Below are 9,378 nucleotides of genomic sequence, written 5' to 3'. Positions count from 1 at the left end.
CCTGTAATCCCCCCCTCTCTCTCTCTCTGCTAGGGTTCTTTGGTTAATTTACTTAGGTTTTAGTTAGGACAGTATGTTAATTAGGTTATCTATTTAGTTATGAATTTATCTAGGTTTCAAAATTAGCTGAATTTATATGCAAATTTGAACTGGACATGTGATATGTGGATATGTCATGTTTTGGACATGTCATGTTTGGAAAATGATCCGAGTGGCCTATGTTACGCCGGAATGTTGATTCATTTCCGTTCCGGTGAATATCAGGCGCTCGATATGTCCATTTTCTAGCAAAGGTCATGCCAAAATTTCCCGTGAATAAAGGCATGATTTGTGCTACATAGTTGGCATATCGAGTGCTGGCACATAGATTTCTTTTTATGTCTTTTTTCATTTGATCATACTTGTAGAAAAACATGAGGACACTTAATCATAGGAAACATGTCGAACAACGAAGAAACTGGGCCTTCTGACCAAGATGCAAACGAGATGGATTATGAGGATGAACAAGAGTACCTCGACTATTTGACTGCTAAGCAAGGATTGCAGGTCGGCCTAGATTATGGTACTGACGCCGACATCGACACCGACGGCGCCGGCACCGATGGCGGCGCTGAGACCGGTGGGGAAGGTACGGTGGGGAAGATACCAGCGGGGAAGGTATCGGCCCCGATGCCGCTACCGAAAATAGGAAGCATAAGAAGCAGAGGATACGAAAACCTAACAAACTAGGGATTGGACGACTTGTGATCACAAAGATGGCACCTGGAAAGTTAGAGCCGTTAGAGCCGGAAGAACCTCACAAGTGCTATGGGAACCAAGTAGGATGCATCCTACGAGAATGCGCGAGCATCAACAATGATGACTTAAGGAGTAAAGAACATTTGACGCAATTGCTCCTAACGAAGTTCCACAAGAGATTCAAGTTCCCCGACCGGGATGATAACATAGAACAACCGTGGGATGATCCGAAGATGAAAAAGATTAACAATCACGCCATGGGGATGTTCAGCAATGCTTTGGCCTCCTGGAAAGGGAGGGTGAAACGAGCTATTGAGGCTTATGAACCCCTGCCCAAGATTCTGGAGGAAAATACGACACTTACGGAAGAGGAGTTCGAAAAGTTCAAGGACACTTGCGCTACCGAGGCAGCCAAGGCTAAGGCTGCAAAAATCAAGAGCCTTTAGCAAAGGAACACGGGGAAGCATCGCCTCGGAAGCCGTGGCTACCTCGGTAAAAGGCCCGTATGGGATAAGGAGGACGCGGAACGTGAAGCCGCGGGTCTCCCAGACCCCTTCGCGAAGTTCACCAACCCCTTGGAGCGTGACTTCAGCAGGGCCCTCTACAAGTGGGACAAGGAGAAAAAAGTTTTTTACATGGACAAGATCACGAGGAAATTGATTAGACTACTGGAGAAGCAACACCAGCTTGCAGTCGAAAGCCCTACTTCTCCCATGAGGCCCAAGTGGGACACCCCTCTCAACCGGGCCTTGAACGAACTTAAGGGACTCCCTTTGGGCTAGCGGCCGCAATATGGTCGTGTGCACGGCGCTGGAGACGGCGCCACATGGAAGGTGTTTTACAACGAGGGCCCGGAGGCCAAGAAGTAGAAAAAGAAGTTTAGTCAGGCGGACATCGACGCGAAGGTGAAGCTTGCGGTCGAGAAAAAAGAAGCTAAGGACGCAGAAAAAAGAGCCGAGGAGAAAAATGAGTTGCTACAGCAGGCAGTCAATGCAGCTGTAGCTGCCTGCAGAAATGATTTCGCTACTAACTTGGTTCCAGCTATCATCAACTGGACGAAGGAAAATCTAGACAAGACGGTACATGATTTCCCGATGCCCAGTTTCGTCGGGAGCAACTCCATGAACAACAACACCATCGCACCATCACTTGCTCACGCAACCGGGCCTCCTCTCGCAGCCGCTCCCGCTCATAGCAGCCCGTCCTCAGTCTCAAGCGCGCTAGGTGGGCCTTCGTCTTTGGCTGAGCTCGACGCCGTCACGGTAATTACATGTCGCACCAACATACATATATATATATATATATATATATATATATATAATATTCCATTTTTGTTGCCTTTCAGTTGTTTTACGCCATAGACATATGTGTCTGCAGGCGAAAGAAACCCCGTGCACCATACTCTACTTGATCAAAGGCCAGAAGGTGGACGTGGGAAAGGGGATGATAATGGACCCCTCGCAACCCATGTTCCACAACCAGCCGATCCCCGCTGGGCACTTCATGGTTGGCTTGACCAGTGTGAAATCAGGGCAAGAGGACTTGCCTCCTCCAGTATAGCATGTGGGAGTGGACGACGAGACCCCGCCGTGGATTGGAACCTGCAAGGGTTGGGTGCTGGTATGGCCGAAGAATCTTATTCGTATGGAGCCGGCCGAGAGCACATCAATAACCACACGTCAACAAGCATGTGCGGAGACCACCACCCCGCCTACGCAATTACCAGCTCCTGTAGTGCCGGGTGAGAGTGGCGGACGACATGATGAAGGGGGTGCAATAGTACTGGCTGATGTAATTTCTCCTGTAGAACAGAGAATGGATGATGAGACGGAGGTCGACCCTATGGATTTCCTCAATACAAACGCGTATGACTGTGACATAGATATGATGAGTCAACCATATGACGAATCGAGCATTCAGCTTGCTAATGAGGATATGGATGATATGCCCGGGCAGGGTCATAGCAGGGATTGCAAAAAGTCTCTCTTCATGAAATCCTCACAGGACACGCCTGAAGAAGCCGCCTCAACACAGCCTCAACTAGCCGGGCGCGAGGGTCATAAAGTACTTAGCCCGGGAACACTGGGGCAGGGGTTAAGGAAGGGTCTAGAAGGTGTGCCCAAGAAAAAGGAGAGGAAGAGATCGGGGAAGATAACTGCCTCCAAACAAGCAAGAGCACATAGCAGCCAGACGATGCATTCTGAAGAGCTTGTACCCGTGAAAGGTGCGGTCATGTTCCATCTCACGGGTGAGCCGATGCTACCGCTGAAACCGCTGGAGGCACTATCAGGGGATCTCAGGAGACTGCACGACCATGTGCTGCCGACTGAGAAAAGCCTACTACCTCAAAGGTTCCAGGATATTCGACATACACGGCTCGTGTGCCTGAGGGGAAGTGCTACATCGAGACACGGCCCACGGAGGTGTTCTTCCTGCAGTTTGACCATATCTTTGAGATGTTTCTAACAAGGCAACTCGATTTTACAATCGTCCAACTTTTTCCGCTACATATGAGCTCCGTCATGAAGAGTGAAGAAGTCTCGCAAATCTGTGTGGCGGATCCGTACTACATGCACAAGTCTTTCTTGAGTCTCGACGACTTTGAGCGTGAAACTGCTAGGGAGTACCTCCAAAACTTCATGGTACAGAATAAGGACCGGGAAATTGTCCTCGTGCCTTATAATCCAAAGTAAGTCAGTTCCGGACAACCCTTTCGTACATTTCAATCATTCCTGCTCTCTCATATGGGGAATAATTTGAGGTGTCTTTTCCCCGTAGCAACGGGCGTGCCGTCCGTATCGTTCTTTACCCGCAAGTCTCCCCCGCCGTGTATTTTGACCCTTCCAGAGACTACGAGGAAAAAGACTACACCCACATAATGAATATTCTAGATGATGCTCTCAAAGGCTTTAGCTTTAGACGTGGCCACGTGCAGATCAGGAAACAAAGGAACAAGAAGATGGGTTTCACGCAGAAAACTAACTTCTCCTGCATCCATGTCCCAAAACCAAGCAAGAAGGATGGATTCTACATCGTCCATCTCATGATTAAGTTCAACACGGATCACCAAAAGCTTCGCATGAGAAGAAGAAATGATGATCATATCCACAAGTGGCTAGAATCTCATGGAGAAGCGGATTATAAACTTAGAGATGACTTCTTTCGCATCCAAAGCGACATTGCGACGATCATCATGAAAGAAGTCGTCGATGAGAAGGGGATGTTCCACCACGGCCCTATATCGCGAGCTGACGTCCAAACTTGCATAGGCATGCAACGTCTAGACCTCACGTCGTTTAAGAAGCTAGGGTTCATCCTCGATGATATGGAAGGACGGAACTGCTAGTGATTTTATGATGCCGATGATGATGATATGTGTCGGTTGAACTTGTATACTTTTTGTAGCGATGAAACTTTGTGATGTCCACAGTCCCTGCCGAACTTGCGTAACGCTACTGTGTTAGTTTGCGTACGATGACCTGCGTACCTCTAGTTAATTAATTTGCATACTGTATGTTGCATCTAGTTGCTAACCCTTTCTTTTTCGGTGTGCTCTAGTATATTTTGTTGCATATATATGATTGTCCATCCTCTTCATGAACATGCATCTCTAACAGGTACCTAGTTTCTTGATGGCGAGATGGAATTGCTATGTCGTGTACAAAGGGAAGGTTCCGGGGGTGTACAACGAGTGGCATCAGTGTCAGGCGCAAGTGAATGGGTTCACGGGCGCCAGCCATAAAGGCTTCAAAAGCTGACAAGAAGGAGAAGCTAGTTACTTGAGGTTCACGCTAGCGCGAGAGAGGACTCGTAACTGCCACCTCATATACTGCATAGTTCCGCTCTCACTCATAGTGATAGCTCTTCTTGTGTATACCTTTGTTTAGATGGATGACGTTGTTGTAGTTGCAAGTATTCGAGACTTGCATGTATCGCTATTTTCGAGATGATGACAATATACCACTTTGTGTTGGATGATGATTATGATGAGACTATTTGTATGTATATGCTATGATTACATTTGTGGTCTCGCAGGCATTCATATGTGTATCATGATAAAATTTCTATGTGCTAAAGATTCGTCTATAAAGCCTGTTCAAATACAAAACAAATATGCCGAAAAAAACAAAAAAACTACTTAAATTAGCAGTAGCGAGTGTATAAAAGTTAGCAGCGGCGCCGCGATAGTAGTAGCGCGTCCAGGCAAAGCGCGCTAGAGCTACTAGCAGTAGCGAGCTTCCACTAACCACGCTGCTGCTACACTTGTGTAGCAGTAGCGCCAGTGAGCACGCGCCACTGCTATGTGTTAGCTGTAGCGCCTTATTAGTAGCACCACTCCCCGCGCTACTGATACACCTAAAACCCGCGCTGCTGCTAGCCTTTTCCCTAGTAGTGCTTGTGTGTCCATACATCCATCTCAAAAGGCGCATCTCTGCCACACCTTACTGTTGAACATGTCACCTTTTAGCAGGCCAACACTCAACGCCATACAACATTGCAGGTCGAACCATCATCCTATAGAACTTGCCTTTTAGCTTTTGTGGCACTCTCTTGTCACAGAGAATGTCAGAAGCTTGGCGCCACTTCATCCATGAGGCTTTGATTTGATGATTCACATCTCCATCAATATCCCCATCCTTCTGTAGCATAGACACCAAATATCTAAAGGTGTCCTTCTGAGGCACCACCTTCCCATCAAGGATGACCTCCTCCTCCTTCTCCTCATGGCTAGTAGTACTGAAACCATGCCTAATGTACTCGTTTTTATTTCTACTAAGTCTAAAACCATTGGATTCCAAGGTTTGTCTTCATAGCTCTAACATCCTATTGACCCCCGTCCGACTATCATCAACTAGCACCACATCATCCGCAAAGACCATACAACATGAGATATCTCCTTGTATATCCCTTGTTACCTCGTCCATCATGAGAGAAAAAAGATAAGGGCTCAAAGCTGACCCTTGGTGCAGTCCTATTTCAATCGGGAAGCCATCGGTGTTGCCATCACTTGTTCGAACACTTGTCACAATATTATCGTACATGTCCTTGATGGGGGTAATGTACGTGGTTGGGACTTTGTGTTTCTCCAAGGGCTATCACATGAAATTCCGCGGTATCTTGCCGTAGGCCTTCTCAAAGTCAATGAACACCGTATGCAAGTTCTTCTTTTGCTCTCTATATCTCTCCATGTGTTGTCGTACCAAGAAAATGGCCTCCATGGTCGACTTCCCAAGCATGAAACCAAACTGATTTTTGTCCATGCTTGTCATAGTTCTTAACTGGCGCTCAATGACTCTCTCTCGTAGTTTCATGTATGGCTCATCAGCTTAATTCCACGGTAATTAGGACAACTCTGAACACCCCCTTGTTCTGGAAGATTGGTATTAATATACTTCGTCTCTATTCTTCTAGCATCTTGTTTACCCAAATAATAAGGTTGAAAAGCTTAGTTAGCCATACTATAGCTATGTATCTAAGGACTCTCCATACCTCATTGGGGATACAATTAGTGCCCATCGCCTTGTCTCCTTTCATCCTTTTTAAAGCCTCCTTGACCTCCGACTCCTGAATTGACCGCACAAAACGTCTGCTGGTGTCATCAAAGGAGTCGTCGAGTTAAATGGAAGATATGTGATTCCCCCCATTGAATAGCTTGTCGAAGTACTCCTGCCATCTATGCTTAATCTCCTCGTCCTTCACCAGGAGCAGGTCTGCTCCGTCCTTAATGCATTTTACTTGTTCAACATACCTCGTCTTCCTCTCTCGGATCTTGGCCATCTTATAGATGTGCCTTTCGCCTTCCCTCGTCTCTAACCGCTGGTAGAGGTCCTCATACGCCCGACTCCTTGCTTCACTCACAGTTTTCTTTGCAGCCTTCTTTGCCATCTTGTACTTCTCTACGTTGTTTGCACTCCTATCTAGATAGAGGCGTCTAAAACAATCTTTCTTCTCCTTAATAGCCTTCTGAATATCATCATTCCTCCACCAGGTATATTTAGCTTCTCTTTTACTTCCCATGGACACTCCAAAATCCTTTGAGGCCACCTTATTAATGCAAGTAGCTATCTTCATCCAGACATTGTTTGCATCGCCTCATTCCTCACAAGGGCCCTCCTTAATAACCCTCTCCTTGAACACCTGAGCTCCCTCCCCCTTGAGCTTCCACCAGTTCATTCTAGCGCCTTTGGTCGAGGGTTTATTTTATCACAGAGTAAAATACATTGGCGGTCCTAAAAGTATTCAAGGTGTGCCCAATAGGTCCGGGAAGTTTGAAAAATCACACTTGGGTCCAATATGTGTGTAGCTCGTTCAACTTTGGTCCTATTCGCATCGGACTAGGCCGCAAGGCCCGTTGAGTCATGCCATATAGGCAATATTTTGCCAAAACACCCAGGTAGACTTTTGCAAGCACGTGGGTATACCCATGTTAGGGTCCATGCTTGGGTTGAATGACTTTAAACATTGTATGCAAGTTGCGGCACGTCTGGCCATTTATCAGATTTTTTTGACCAAGAAAACTCCATAAAATGAATTTTTTGTTGAACACCAAATACACTTGGCATGGTGGCTTGAATTGGTCATATAAGGCCATGGAAAAATTGGGGCCATTTCACGCATGCCAAAAAATAACATGCTCTCAGACAGAGCCTTCTGGCCTAGCCAAGCGCTCTGAGTTGAACATGGTCTTTTTTTTGACATCCGTAAAATGACCACAACTTTTACAAGCATGCGAGCATGCTCGTGCAAGGCATCCATGCCTGGCTGGAATGAATTTTGACACCATATGCAAATTGCGACATGTTTGGTCATTTATTAGTCTTTTTGACTAAGAAAACTCGAGAAAATACAAACTTTGTCAAAAAACAAAACAACTTGACATGGTGCCTTGAATTGGTCATACAAGGCCATGGAAAAATAATTGTTGCCATTTCAAGGGTGTCGGAAAACAACATGGTCTTAGACGAACCCTTTTGGTCTACCCGAACACCCTCGGTTGAACATGGTATTTTTGTGGACATCCTTGGTGACCCCTTCTTTTGGCACCAGTTGGGCATGCCCATGGTAGGCATCTATCCCTGATATGAATGACATCACCATATGCAAGTTGCAACATGTCCTACCATACATTTATTGTTTTTTTTTACCGAGAAAACTCCAAAAATGTAAAATACCCAAGAAACTTAGCATGGCGCCTTGAATGGACCTTCTAGCCTACCCGGACACCGAACGTTGAACATGATGGCTTTTGGACATGTTTGAGATGACCCCAACTTTTGCCACCAGGTGGGAATGCCCATTGTAGGTATCCATGCCAATTTCAACGACTTCCAACATCGTATGCATGTTATGACACATCCGCCATTTATCAGCCTTTTCACCTTCCCAGCTAGTTATTTTCGGTTTTGGGAACCTTCAAGGAGGTTCCTAAAAGTCGTTCCCGGTTTTCAGAATCTCAGCTTCTCAGCTTGTTTTTTCTGGTTCTGAGAACTTTCTAGGAGGTTCTTGAACCATGATTTTTCCTTTTTTCTTCTCTCCTACTCTTTCTCTATTTCTTTTTCTTTCCTTCTTCATTTTCTTTAACTTTTTCCTTTTTTCCTGTTTATTGCTTCTATTTTTCATAAATTCCAAAATTTCAAAATTAAAACTCATTTGGAATTTTCAAATATTCATGTTTTTCAAGTTTTGTTCATTTTTCCAAAACAAATTCATATTTTCTAAAAAAATTCTTCAGAATTTCAACCTTTTTTATATTTATTAATCATTGTTCAAACAATTCAGAAAATGTTTAGGAATTCAAACTTTACTTCGCTTCATTTTTTGTTCATAGTTTATAATCAGTGTCAAAAAATTCAAGAAATGTTAACAATTAAAACAGATCGTAAATACTCAAATAAATTGAGGCATCAAATTTTGTTCAGGGTTTTAGAAGTTTTCCTGTTTCAGAAAATTATTCATAGATCAAAAAATATCACATCTCCAAATTTAGTTCAACTTTTTTAAAATGTCTACGTTTCCAAATTGTGTTCAAATATTCAGAAATTTGTTCACGAGTTAGAAAATGTTTGGGGAGTTTCAAGCAATCATTGGGCTTTCAAAATGTTCAAAATTTCATAAATGTTCCTGTTTCCAAAAAAATTCTACACAAATTCAAGAAATGTTCGGGGAAATTCAAACAAAATGTTTAAAAAAACAAATAGAATAATTTTGAAAAAATTGTTTTCAAACTTTTGCCATTAATTTGTTTTCTTTTTTCATGTTTTAGCATTCTGAGCAATTTTGAAAGACACAAACATTCTGTTCAATTTTTAGAATGCAGATATTTGTATTTGTGAACAGAACTTTTTGTAAAATTTTGAACAAAACTATAAAAGCACGAATATTTTTTGAAAAATAAAAAAGAAATTAAAATGAAAAAACATAAAATGAAAAATGAAAAAGAAACAAAAAGTAAACAGAAAAAGAATAATGAATAGTGGGAAAAAGACCAGTTCGGTACATTAAATCGGTCGCTGGGGGATAGTTCTTGTGGTCCGCGTTTCCTAGTTAGACACTGAATCTTATAACCTCGTCTGGCTAGCGATGAGCGGTCAGCTGCGAGAGGTACATGGTTTAATCCCTAGCACTGCCATTCCCGTTTCG

The sequence above is a fragment of the Triticum aestivum genome, chromosome 7B (genome assembly GCF_018294505.1).
Source record: "Triticum aestivum cultivar Chinese Spring chromosome 7B, IWGSC CS RefSeq v2.1, whole genome shotgun sequence".
NCBI classification, from domain to species: domain Eukaryota; kingdom Viridiplantae; phylum Streptophyta; class Magnoliopsida; order Poales; family Poaceae; genus Triticum; species Triticum aestivum.
This window is presented reverse-complemented; position numbering follows the sequence as displayed.